Source organism: Punica granatum, chromosome 3, assembly GCF_007655135.1.
Source record: "Punica granatum isolate Tunisia-2019 chromosome 3, ASM765513v2, whole genome shotgun sequence".
NCBI classification, from domain to species: domain Eukaryota; kingdom Viridiplantae; phylum Streptophyta; class Magnoliopsida; order Myrtales; family Lythraceae; genus Punica; species Punica granatum.
In genome coordinates this window covers 20,145,648-20,159,876 of record NC_045129.1, presented here as the reverse complement: position 1 = coordinate 20,159,876, position 14,229 = coordinate 20,145,648, and positions in this window count along the sequence as shown.

The window sequence follows — 14,229 nt, the reverse complement described above, 5'->3', positions numbered from 1 at the left end:
GGTTGTATATTTTGATGATATCTTGGTGTATAGTAAGAGCTTGAATGATCATATTCATCATTTGCGACGCGTGCTTTAGGCATTGAGACATGAAAAATTATATGCTAACTTGAAGAATATATTTTGCCTGGATCGAGTTGTGTTTTTGGGATTTGTTGTTAGTTCCAAGGGTATTCAGGTTGATGAGGAAAAGGTGAAAGCAATTAAGGATTGGTCGACGCCGAAATCCGTAACCGAGGTAAGAAGTTTTCATGGTCTAGCCAGTTTTTATAGGCAATTTGTGCGGGATTTTAGTACTTTGGCTGCTCTATTGACGGAAGTGGTTAAGAAAGTATAGGTTTCAAATGGGGAGTAGAGCAAGAGCAAGCATTTAATTTGATTAAGGAAAGGCTTTGTTATGCACCTTTATTGGTTTTACCTGATTTTTCGAAAACTTTTGAGATTGAATGTGATACTTCTGGGATTGGTATAGGTGCTGTTTTGATGCTGGAAAAATGACCGATTGCCTACTTTAGTGAGAAGCTAAATTGAGTCGCTTTGAATTATTCTACATATGACAAGGAACTCTATGGTTTGGTCTGTGCTTTGGAGACGTGGCAACACTACTTGTGGTCGAAGGAATTTGTCATACACACGGACCACAAATCATTAAAGCATTTGAAAGGGCAAAACAAGCTGAATCGGAGACATGCCAAATGGGTCGAATTCATAGAGATGTTTCCATACGTGATTCAGTACAAGCAAGGAAAGGAAAACGTGGTAGCTGATGCATTATCACGGAGGTATGTACTTATCTCTATTCTAAATGCTAAATTTCTTGGGTTTGAACATCTTAAGGAGTTGTACATGCAAGATTCTGACTTTGGTGCTATATATAGTGCATGTGAAAAGGGTGCATTTGGTAAGTTCTATAAGCATGACGAATTCTTATTTAGGGAGAATAAGCTGTGCATTCCTAATTCTTCTATGCGTAAATTACTTGTACTTGAGTCGCATGGGGGAGGTCTTATGGGTCATTTTGGGGGAGGACTTTGGATATTTTGAGAGATCATTTCTTTTGGCCGCATATGAAGAGAGATGTGGAGAGAATTTGCTCTAAATGTATTACTTGTAAGAAGGCAAAATCAACAGTCAAACCCCATGGAATGTATATGCTTTTACCTGTTCCTAATGAGCCTTGGGCTGATCTATCCATGGATTTCATCCTAGGAATGCCTAGGTTTAATAAAGGACGAGATTCCATTTTTTTAGTTGTGGATCGATTTTCTAAGATGGCTCATTTTATTTCATGTCACAAAACTGATGATGCCACATATATTGCTGATTTGTTCTTTAGGGAGGTAGTGTGTGAGACCTGATATTTTTTAATTTCAAATAGTTTATATATATATATATATATATATACACTTATACACACACATGTAAGTAAATGTATGTATATATATATATATGTTACCTACATATTTTGGAGAATCAAAAAAAAAATAAAAGGTTGTGGTGCTATGAACCCCACGTGTCCCTTATTCCTCCCCCAGCAGATTCCACCGCCATACATTTCCTTCTATTTCATTTGCTTTTTCTTCTTCTGTTTTTTCTCTGTTTTGAAAAGAAGAATGGAAGGACAAAACAGAGAAGAACAGGAGAGAGAGAGAGAGAGAGAGCGAGAGAGAGAGAGGTATAGAGAGACAGCGAGAGAGCATGTGCTAGAGAAAGGGAAATAGAGAATTCGACCGAGAGTCGGGATGCAGTTTACCCGAAGGTAAGGACCGGAGTGGAACCTTGCTTCATCAATTTGCTGAATCTCGATCAATTGATTTGTTCGTCTTCTAAATTTTGATTGAACTCTATGTGATTCGAATTTCTCGTTGTGGGAAAAGGTCGACTTGTTGTGAGTTAGCCATCGTGTCGGATGCGGGAAGCTATGGGTTTCCTTTCTTTTCCTTTTTCATTGTCCTGTTTATGGCTGGGGGGGAAATCATGCGTATAAAAAAAAAAAGGAAAACAAAAGCTTTGTCTCTTCTTGTTATGTTATCGAAGCAGCTCTATGGATTGTCTATGTTCATTGTTTATATCTCACTGCTATTAGATTGACATCAGCACTTAAATCATGTCTTCCATATATTAGTGGCAATATGATCTTTAATTTTGTATTGGGTTGGAAAAATATATTATTGAGCATTCAATAAATGTACCAAATATCAAGTGCCTACGTAAAAAAATGCCTTTGCGGCAAGAAGAACTTTTTGTCATTGACAAGCAATCTGCCCTGTCAATAATTGTTTATTTCTCTCACCTACATTTATAAGTTTCCTATTGTAAAACAACCCGAATGATAGAAAACGATATTCTATTAGATATTTCATGTATTGAATCCAGCTTCTCATTCCCTTAGTTGAAAATCTAGTTGATTTCCTTCGCATTAAATCTTTAGGCTCCAAATATGCGCTGTACTTAGTGCGAGACGCTTAAACTCTTAATGCCTGTTCTTATCCGAGCTTAGTACATTTTAGTGAGCTCATAGTAATTAGTATATCTACTTAAGACATCTATTTGCTCTCAAGAAGTGACGCCGGATTCTTAAACACTTGAAGGCAAAGAGTGCAAATACTTCCCTTTGTTTGAGAAAGGAAAAGGAAGAGTGTGCGGTATTAAAATAATGGATACCATAGGGACTGGATTGTAGACTATGGTTCTATAAGAGATGATTCTTTGCCAGCCTCAAACAATATCACTTGCATTTGTATCATGATCTTTCTGGTGATGCATTTTTCCCTTCTATTTGAGAAGGAATTTGCTGCGTGTCCAGTCTTGCTTGGAAATCGGGGCTAAATTCCTTATTGAATGGTGTTACCTACTTTGGTTGTTTTAGTATTTAAATTTTTAGGACAAGGTACAAGTTGCAGATGATGAGATTGTTTTCTTTGGATATTTATGATATATGGGCTAAATTAGTTAGCTTGAATTAATACCTCAAAATGTATATACACGCGTTATGATGGATCAGTAATCTGGATAAACTATCTAGAGTAAGAATTTGATGAGGATCGTGGACATGACAATGAGGCTGATGCACACGAGCTTGGAAGTCGGACTCGTGAAGCCCTTTGGAGAGTTGAAGCACAAGATCTTGGAGGCTTGCATGTTCTGAGTGGGCCAATCGCACGGGCGAAGGCCAGACAAATCCAACAAGCTATGAAGAGCTTGTTGATGGGCTTTTTGGGCCAAGAGGAGTCTAATTCAATTGGGTCTCCAAAGGGCTTTATTCAACTGACTTGCCATGAGATGCTGAAAATGGAATAAAAGACTGCCAACTATTCTAGATAGCCTTTATTTAGTTTCCTTTGTTATTTCTAGCTTTAGGAAACTAAGGCTATTCCAGTTCCCTAGTTTATTAGTTTCCAGTTTCTCCTAGGCTTATATAAAGGAGACTGAGCAGTTGATCATAGGTAGACTATTCTGGTATTTCGGTGAGATTTTCTCCTTTGTTCTTCATTGAACTCCTTCGAACGAACAAGTGGGACAACTTGTGATTGTTCGGTACACTTTGATATTATTGGTTATTGTTTCTTCATAAATAACGGGTCAATAATCCTTGTCTTGATATTATCGGTTCTTGTTTCTCTATAAACAATGGGTCAATAATCCTCTTTATCTAAATGCGTGTTTGGCGATTTGGGAATCGATTCAAGTTGGTTGTCGGGTTTCACAATCCTTCGTGAGGTCCGCATCATTTTGATATCAGAGCATCAGGCTCCAAATCAGGTTTATCCAATCCTTTACGTTTCAATTCGTTGAATTTCATTCCATCTAGCTTGTTCGTTCTGGATTGATGAAGGTTTCGATTTGAGGACAAATCCTTTTGAAGAGCAGGGGAATGATGAGGATAGTGGGCATGACAATGAGGCTGATGCACACGAGCTTGGAAGTCGGACTCGTGAAGAGAGAGCTGAAGTACAAGATCTTGGAGGCTTGCATGCTCCGAGTGGGCCAATCACACGGGCGAAGGCCAGACAAATCCAACAAGCTATGGAGAGCTTGTTGATGGGCTTTTTGGGCCAAGAGGAGTCAAATTCAATTGGGTCTCCAAAGGGCTTTATTCAACTGACTTGCCATGAGATGCTTGTCAGCACCCCATTTTGGTCCACCGGCTCCGACAGAGGACCTCCGATCAAAGCTCGGGACACTATTCACTATCGGAAAACCGGAGGCGAACGTGAGAGCACAGAGTCATGAATGACAAGAGAAAAGCAGGGTCCACTAGGAGAGCACGAGAGAGCAATCGGAAGAGTAAACAGACGACGAGCCCCGAAGCAACAATAGCTAGCACTGTGACACTATTCATCACCGAATCACCGAATCATCGAAAGGTGCCCAATGTGGGACTCTAAAAATCCCTCTCGGTGCCAAAGTAGCCAATGACACGCCCGGGCGCGTTTCTGGGGCATCTTGCTTAAACCGGGATACCCCCTAACTCTCGCGGACGCCTTTTCTAACAGGGCTCCCGGGCGCCCGATCCACGGACAAGTAAACGACACCCGGAAATGGGCCTGCAAGCACCCAGGGACCACCGGGATCACGGAAAAAGCTTCAGATGAACTTTCGAAACTCGACTTGGTTTCCCGAGGGACGTTTCAGTGGTCACAAACGCCTCCCGGCGAGTCTTCGGGGCATATTCATGGCAAACAGAGACTACAACGATCCACGAACACCTCGAGACATTCGGGAAACACTGAGAAAGCCCCGGTCGCAAGTCCCTAGGTCTCCTCCGGCTATTGGTCTTCGGTCAGGGACAGCGAGCCAACAATCCTGCGCGGGACAAAAAGCTCACCGAAACGGACACTACAATGCACAAAGGAGCAATTGGAGAACGGGGACGATCAACTCCACTACAAGTGTCCAAACGGGGCAAAACCGACTCTCGAGGCGCCGAGTCACCCGAACGTGCGTTCACAAGAAATATGGCGATATTAGGCTCATTCAAATTCTCTTCGTGCAAGCATTCCAAATCTATTAATTAATCGGATCATAGGGGTCGGATGCGCGATCAATCGAGCCTCGAGCTTTTCTCGGCTTTTCTCCTAGTGAAATGGGACCTATAGCTCAGCCAAGCCAAGCCCCAAGCCACGGCTCAACCCCAGGAGCCACGACTCAACCCCAAGCCATGGCTTGGTCGCATCAAGCCGCGGCTACTCCCCATGGCCGGCGGCTCCAAGGGCTCTCATCTTCCCTCCACCACCCATTTAAAATATCTTCTTACACACACTCACATCTATCACCTCCCATCACCTCCCATCACTCTTTCTCTTGCTTTCCCCACACTCTAAGTGACCATTCCCCCTCCCTAATCCCTGTTTGGCACGCTCGGGACTGTCCACGAACGTCTAGATCCGTCCCTTAGGAGTCCAAGGAGCCCGATCTTGCATCGTGCCATGGTCGGAGCTAGCGTGCCGAGTCTGATCTTTCCAAGCTACCACGGTCGCTGCCCTACGGGTGCTCACTGCTCGTCGCGACCAGCCGAGTCTTGCGACTCCCAAGGCCACTTCCCCAACTCTTTCCTTCGTGCATCGAGGCTAGGTAACATCCCTCTACGACTTAGAGAAGTTAAGATCCTCGATGCTTGTTTGTTATGAAGTGTTAGGGCGATTAATAAACCGGAAGCATGAAAGTTACTATTTTTCTTCTAGATTTGGGCTTCCCATGCAACCCATGCATCGTTACATGTTTCATTTTCTTTACTACGTCCCTATGTTGTATAAATATGCATGCATAACGTGAAATGGCCCGAATCTAAAGGGATGAGACCGACATAGACTCAAGAGAGTCATGGAGCCTCTCGGCCGAGCCTCATGGGGGGAGCCGTGAGCCTCTTTGGCTCTCTAGGGTCCATGACCGTCTCATCCTTCCAAATTTAGCCATTTCCATGGTCGTGATGTCCCTAATCGTGGTTGAAATGTGATTGCGCGACGGGAAAGGCTCGGAATCTAGGAGGGAGAGGCCTTAGAGGGGTCAGTTGTGTCAAGGAACCTACGGCCATCTCTCTTGCAATGGGGGCCGTGAGGATCCTTGGCCCACCCGAAGCCTTGGAGCTCTCCATTTCGTGAGGCCGTGCATTTCCCGTGGTTTACATCCGAGTTTACCGTTAAATGAGTCAATATCGTTTTGTGATTCGGTGAATATGGTGTTTTGAGTGTGTTTTACGTGTTTATTTGCGTAAATCGAGATCATGTTGATATTGGCTTAATGTAATGTGTGTTATTCTCACGTGTATGTGTGCGCACCCGAATGTTGACTCTCGTCGGGGCACGCATACGCGTGGGCCGTTCGCGTGGCTTGGGAGTGTCCACCTTCCCGTGGGGGACGCGTGACGGACATGCGTGAGAAGGAGTCGCCACTTACCATTTTACGACTCGGAGTCGAGGGCCGGTAAGTACCCAAGTCTAGGGGCATGGATACACCTAGTGTGCTAAGCCATATGGTCTGGCGGAACCTGAGTTCCAAATTCGGGAGTTCGGTTACGTATGGGCCTATATCCGGTACGCCCTTTCGGTACTCTATTTGTCTATGGCTTGCCGTTTTTTTTGTTTATTTACCGCGTGAGTTAAGTTGCACCCTCCTTGCCTGTCTTGACACCGTAAATTCGTGAGCACTCTCAGGCCTTTTCTACTCATCGACCGGGGTCCTTACATTGACTGAATGAAAATACAGAAATGCTTGCATAACTGAAGATACAGACGCTGTACTATATTTTGGACCCTGTCGATTTGCATCAAGCCAAATATTCCACTCGTGCATGCCGTGAGTTTTGAAGGACCGAAACCGAAATTAATGCAACGCGGGCTCATGGAGCCGGGGGTCGGGTTCGACCGGACCGACGGATAACAGAAGAGTCGCTTGACTCTCAAGATAGCCGTGGGACGGGTCGAGCTCCCGGGTCATGTCCTGACCACGACTCACTCATCCTATCCGAGTTGTCTTTCCACTTAGACATCACTAAGATTGGGATGTTGAGTCGAGGCAAGACCCGATGCCGCACTCGGGTTACGCGCTCTCAGTGTGCATGAGCGTTGGACCCGTGATCGATAATTTTTGGGGCGTTGGACCCCATGCAATCGTCTCTTATGAGTTTAGGCTTGAACCGCGATGAATTCAGCAAATAACTGACAAATACAGACAAGTGCATGTAAAATAAATGCAGAAAATAAAGCATGCCAACTAATAAATGCATGTGGATGTATGGATGCAAGCAAGCGATGTATTTATGCCGAGTTTATGTGAGTTCACCGTTTATTTATCTTGGATTTACTTGACAGATAGTTTAAAGCATGTGTGAGTCTGTTTTAGATTGCTTCTGTTTGGTTTTCTGTCGCGTGCATGGTTAGTTCATTACCGGTGCATGTGCTTTGGCTGCGCGTTTGTTCTCGGCTTTGTGAAAGTCTTTTAGTTTCCGCTTGTTATGGTTCGGTGAGAACCGGCCAGTAACCGAAGAAAAGAGACCGTTTGATAACCTAAGGAAATCAATACTGTCCCAGCCCCTTAAAAGGTATGCCCGCGGGATCTCTCGGTTCCCTTGAGTTAGGAATGTTCTCTTTACTCAAGTTTATGGTCTTTTCTCACTTTTTACAGTTCATTTTAGCGTAGTCGGTGCCGCCATGATCTCGTGTATTTTTATGCAACCATTCGAGCGGAATAGATAAAATGGCACCGACTCATGCATCAACAGTGCGATAAGTAAGGCATGATGAGTTACACTCATTCATCCACGAGCATACATCGTTACATGTTCGGAATAACAAAATAAAAGTGCATAAACGGAACTTGCAAGCCAATAAATAAATCCCGCCTTATGCCCCACAAGCCTAAAGACTAAGAGTCCTTGTCTTCTCTAAGTCGGGGAAGAGCATACCTGGCTTCAGGATTTATGGAAAAATTTGCAGAGAAGACGTCAAAGTATCAGCACGAACAGACGCGAGCAAACGAACGCACGAACGGTCATCTTCAAGCGTGGGCAAGGGCAATCGATCACCGGACGAGCTTTGGCATGCACAAACGTGCGGGTGGGTGTATGTATGCACGGCAAGAATGCAAGGGCAGCGCGGGACGCACGGAAATGCACGGACATGAACGAGCGAAGGCACGGGTAGCACGGGGCCGTGCTGCTTTCACCCGTGTTGGAGGATTTGGCACCTTCTTCGCTCGAAACTTAGGCTAATGGTTCCTAATCTTTTTGGAGAGCTTTGGGAGGATTTTGGGAGTGTTTTGGGAGTATTTTGGGAGAGAATGGCTGAATGCAATTGTTGTCTTGAATGAAGAATACCCACGGGTATTTATAGAGGAGCCTTAGGGACTATTTTGCAAAATTTAAGTGCAATTGACTTTGCAAGTTGATATGGCCGGTGCAAAGGGGTCCAATGGGGTGTTAAAATTGATTCAAATTGGTTGGAAGTGAGTTCGCATGAGTTGGAATTGAATGGGAATGGAAGAGAATGCAACTTGCATATTTCGGCTAAAAGGAGGAATGGTGGGCTGCCGACTCCTTGCTGGTGGGGTCCACACGTTTTGAGGTCAGCCATGAGGTAAGGGAGGGTCCCACAAGGTTTGGAAGAAAATTGGTGAAATTCTGGCTCCGGTTTGAAGCGATTCCGAGTCCCGTAGCTCAAGTTATGGCTAAATCGGCAATGCTCGTGAAAAACCGAATCAAATGAGCCCAATATTGACCTCTTTGTCCTCTTGGAAGCGCTCGAATTGCCTCTCATGAATGCTTGAATTGTCTTGAGCAATCACATGACTCGAGGAATAAATTCGGGACATTCATGGTGCGGTTTTACGTGCATTATACGTTTTTGCACCGAATGCTCAGTGAATGTTCATTGAATGATCAATGTGCTCGTAAAATGAATCGAATTGATCCGAATTTGTCGTGTTTGAGTACTTTGAGACATTTTATATGTCTCGTGAAGTTTGGGCCAATTTTGCTCGAGTCGGAGGCCTGGAACTGAAATTGGCTGTTTCCGGCACTTATTCAGTGGTTTGCACGCTATTCTGCTTCTTTTGCCTGTTCTGCATTTTATTCGGGCCGAATGACTATTCTACCCCTACCCAGGAGTCGAGGGTTGACTTTTGCTCATTTCGGTCAAACAGAATTGAATTGGCCATTTCTGTCTGCAGATCCCGCATCTACGTTCCATGCCGGTCGTTTTGGCATATTTTGCTGTTTTCGCAGAACGGTGGACCCAAGGACCTTTTTCTGATGCCAAATGACCATTTTGCCCTTGCTAAATAGAGGAAATGACCATTTTGCCCCTAGGAGGCAAATGACCATTTTGCCCCTGAATGTGTGGCTTGCACTTCAGTGGGAATTATGGGGATATTTGACGTGCCGGAGATGTCTGTATCCTCTGTTCTATCACAATAAGCCTTGCTCTGTTTGTTAAGCCCGTGCATTTGGACTGTTCCCGGCTTTTACCTGAGCTTTATGGTCGATTCCCTGAATGTGCTGGGATAGACTTTTGATCTATGACCAAGTATTTTGATGTGCCCGATGACCACTAAATGCTCTGTTCTATTGAGAGTGGGCCCCGATTTGCCTTCTGTGCGAGTGCTTGAATCCATTTTGCAATTGGTGGGAGATGTGAATCGTGTGTCTGATAAACTTAAACTTTCTTTGATTCGATGCATCTCTTTTCAGTGACTGCCCTTGCTTGCCATGGTATCCTTGGGTGCTCCTGACCTTGTACTGTTGTGCGTGTGAAGCCTGTGATTGGAGTTGCTGTGTTGCTCGTCTGGGAGCCGGTGAGCCAAAATGGGGTGTTGACAGCTTGCCCCTCTTTGGTTGCATGCTCGAGTAGAGGATGTAACCAAAGAGTATAAGAAGCACCTATTTTGGATCCGGCGACCATCGTAATGCCTATTTTTGTGCCCTCCTTTCATCCTCAAATTTGCTCAATTGTCATGCCCTAAGAATGGTGTATGAAAATGATGGGTGCTTTTGGCGAAAGTGCCTGCATAAAGAAAAGTGCGAGAGTTAGAATGTATTGCATAAATAGAAGGTGCCTTTGTGTAATTGGAAGTGCGGTGCATAATTGAAAGTGCACTATATAACTGAAAAGTGCATTGCAGAATCGAAAGTGCTTTGCATAATTGAAAGGTGCATTGCGAAAATGAAAAGGTGCACTGCATTCCTAAGAAGGTGCACGCTAATTGAAAAGTGCATTGCGGAAATGAAAATGTGCACTGCATTCCGGAGAAGGTGCACGCTAATTGAAAAGTGCATTACGGAAATGAAAATGTGCACTGCATTCCGGAGAAGGTGCACGCTAATTGAAAAGTGCATTGCGGAAATGAAAATGTGCACTGCATTCCGGAGAAGGTGCACGCTAATTGAAAAGTGCATTGCAGAAATGAAAATGTGCACTGCATTCCGGAGAAGGTGCACGCTAATTGAAAAGTGCATTGCGGAAATGAAAATGTGCACTGCATCCCGGAGGAGGTGCACGCTAATTGAAAAGTACATTGCGAAAATGAAAATGTGCACTGCATCCCGGAGGAGGTGCACGCTAATTGAAAATTGCGTTGCGGAAATGAAAATGTGCACTGCATGCCGGAGGAGGTGCACGCTAATTGAAAAGCGCGTTGCCGAAATGAAAATGTGCACTGCATCCCGGAGGAGGTGCACGCTAATTGAAAAGCGCGTTGCAGAAACGAAAATGTGCACTGCATCCCGGAGGAGGTGCACGCTAATTGAAAAGTGCGTTGCAGAAACGAAAATGTGCACTGCATCCCGGAGGAGGTGCACGCTAATTGAAAAGTGCGTTGCCGAAACGAAAATGTGTACTGCATCCCGGAGGAGGTGCACACTAATTGAAAAGTGCGTTGCAGAAACGAAAATGTGCACAGCATCCCGGAGGAGGTGCACGCTAATTGAAAAGTGCATAATTGAAAAGCAGTTGCATAATTGAAGTGTCGCATGGGGCGCGGAGGGAACAATTGCAATTTGCTTGTGCTTGCTGCGGATGATGCTGAGATTGGATATTTTGCGGCTTGTTGCAAGATTGTAGTGCGTTTGTTGCAAGCAGTTCAACGATTTTGGCCTAGGGACTTGCATGGGAGAAGATCGTGCGTGCGCGCCAATCCGGGCATGCGAAGACACTTGCCTGCAGACAATACCAGGGCAAAGGTCAGTGCTAGGTATGTCGAGTGCTAGAAATGTGCAATTTTGATTTGCTTGACGCCAAGTCTTGTAAGGCAGTGCATAATTGAAAAGAGGTTGCATGACTGAAGAGCAGTTGCATAATTGAAAAGCACCGCATAATTGAAAAGCTGTGCATAATTGAAAAGCAGCGCATGAGCAGAATGCTAATGCAAAAGGGATTGCGCAGAGCGCGAGAATGTTTGTTGCGGTTGCGTTCTATTGAGCTGGCGATTTGTGAACAGTGCTGCTGGGCATTTGTTGTTTGTCGTGCGGCTAGGTTGCATTGATGATGAGTCGGGGTCTCCCTGAGGACCTATTACTCTTGATTAAGATGGTCATCTGTTGAATGAGGCAGACATACGTCCGTCCTGGCGAGACGCGTCTTGGAGTCCAAGGTCGCGCACCTGCGTGCAGGAAAATGGCTTCTAACAATTGTTGTCAGTCATGCGGAACTCATTAGGATTGCAATGCGTTAGAGGAAATCTATGCAATGATGTTTCAGGGACTTTGACTGCGGTGACCATTTTAAGGGATGGCCGTGTCCCTGACTATGACTCTGAGAGAAAGGCTTTTTGCAGAACGAGCATGGCTCATGAGTTTTGCATAAGGATGTAGGGAAGGATTTTGGAATCCTCCAAATCAAGGATACGACTACTCGACCCCATTTCGAAGGATGCCTCGTGCCCAGAGAGTCAAAGAGAGAGTTTGCTTGCATTGATGATCGCCGAACCACTACTTGCTGTAGCCTCACGCAGGGTGTTGCTGTTGCGGTAACTGCTTGTTGATCTGCCTAAAACTGGCTTTGCACTGGGGTATTTGCTCGCTCATTGAATAAAGGCTTATTTTGCTGCTGGAGCGGTTGCTCGTAAATCTGCTTGAAGCCTCTTTCGTTGCTTGGGCGTCGCTTACTGGTTCGTAGGAATTCAATCTCGCCGCTGGGGCGGTTGCTTGTTGCTCTACTAGGAGTTGGGCTCGCCGCTGGGACGTTTGCGTGGTGATCTGCTGGGGGAGCTGACTTTGCCACTGGATTGGTTGCTTGCTGCTCTTGTTGGAAGCTGGTCACGCCGCTGAGGTGATTGCTTGCTTGGGATGCCCCCGGTCTCGCCACTGAGGCAGTTGCTTGCTAGTTTGTTGAGGCAATTGCTCATTGCTTCACATGGTGCGATAGCTCATTGCTTAACCTGGGGCGATTGCTTGTGATGCGAGACTCGTGCTCCATGGAGGATCGCCTACGTACCCCATTGGATAGGGGATCAGAGTCTGCCGTAGTTCTTGCCGTGCGGTACCTGTAATCCTGGCATCAATCGTAAATCATGTGAGAAATACAAATGCAAGATAGACTCAGGTGGGCATAAAAGGTTGTTGCAACACAGATCTTCAGTTTCGAATCGCCTGAGCAACCCGTGAAGAATTTTACTTCGACAGTGCGAGTGGGTCCTTCTTTCAGAGGCCTAGATATGAGGCCTTCAGGGCTCCCGTTAGCCATGCCTAGGCATATTGAGACCTCCCCGACGATGCTCCAGCAGTTCTATCGTTTGTTCGACACGCCCGTCGACTTTGGACCCTTATCATTTGGATGCCGTAGGGCGACTGCATTTGCAACCCGTTTGGGGGTTTCGGTTTAGATTTGGTCAGAATCGATCCGACCATTTCCAAAGTGTTATGACTAGACCCCCGGAGAGGAATGTCTGGGATTTTGGCTCTGTGGTAGCCTGTTAAAGGGTGGCTATGACCCATTTGGAGGTATGCAAAGACAAAGAGAAAAGAGAACTTTGGAAGCACATTGCCCCAGGCTAAAAGGATACACGGGTTCACGCCTACAGCGAGATGTACCCCCATTTTCCTTTGTCGCTTTGTTGTATAGATTGTACCGAATTGCTTGGACAGCGTGTTCAGTTGCCCACTATGCTTGAGGAAAGTTCCCTCTTGGACAGTTGAATGGTATTGGGGAGCCGATCGGGGATCGTGTTGAAATAGATAACCTGGCTACTTTCCTTGGGGATGCCTTGTCCACACGATGTGTGAGAAACTAGGGGGAATTTGATCTATCTCTCGTTTTGCTCTCCTTTTGCTACGGTCACCCACCTCGGGGCCGCTCCTCTCAACCTAAAGGGGAAGAGCTCTCCTTTTGCCACAATTGCCCCAAAGGGTTTCCAGTCGTGCCTCTCCTTTTCCCTAACTTTTGCCTAGGCCGCCCCAAAAGGGGTTTTCGACCTAGCGGACTCGATTCTTTTATCTCTCGAGTTTGCAAGGGCGAAGGGTTCGAAGGATTCAACCTCCGAATGTATTCTTTTCAGTCTCCATCGAGGAGTTGTGTCTGCTGCTCCCCATTCCTCGGGGTTCATTGATTTCTCAGGATTGGCGGCGCTGGAGTTTGAATCTTGGCGGTGCCTTGTTTTGTTCATTGGCGGGTTTTTCCCGCGTCTTTTCTCTCTCTCTCTTCGTTGGTGGGTTTTTCCCGCTTCTTTTCGCTCTGTTTTTTTCTTGCAACTGGGGTTTGTTTTGTGCCCCGTATCTTTGTTTGGAACTCCTCAATTTTGCATCGCCGAGGTCGCTTTGATGTGCTTCGCCTCGTGGAGACTCATCGCGTGTTGCTAGCCCTATTTTATGAGGACCAGCTTTCTTGGAAGTTTTGACTCTCATGCATTTGAAAGTTGAACTTCGTGTCATTTGCCTTTGCAAGCTTTACATGTGAATTCCCCCTTGTTGTCTAGAAAGAAAACGTGGAATTGCCCCATGTGGAATAGTGAACCGAGGTTGCCTCGGTGCGAATGTTGAACGGGAATGCCCCGGTCATCATTTGTTGAAGTGGCCCGGGGCAGGCACCTTGTGCGATTGTTGCCCCCAGTCATATCTTGTTCCTCTTACAATGTGTGCTTTTCCGAGGGCACACGCTGTTGAAGTTGCTGGATGTTCAAGGAAGACGGTTGCATCGATGCTGAGTGATTCACTCAATTGTCCTCGTCTTCGGCTTCGTAGGGGGTACCTCATCGTCGGACATCTCCTTCGTCAAAGTATAAAGAAAAGGTCCGAGACGAGTT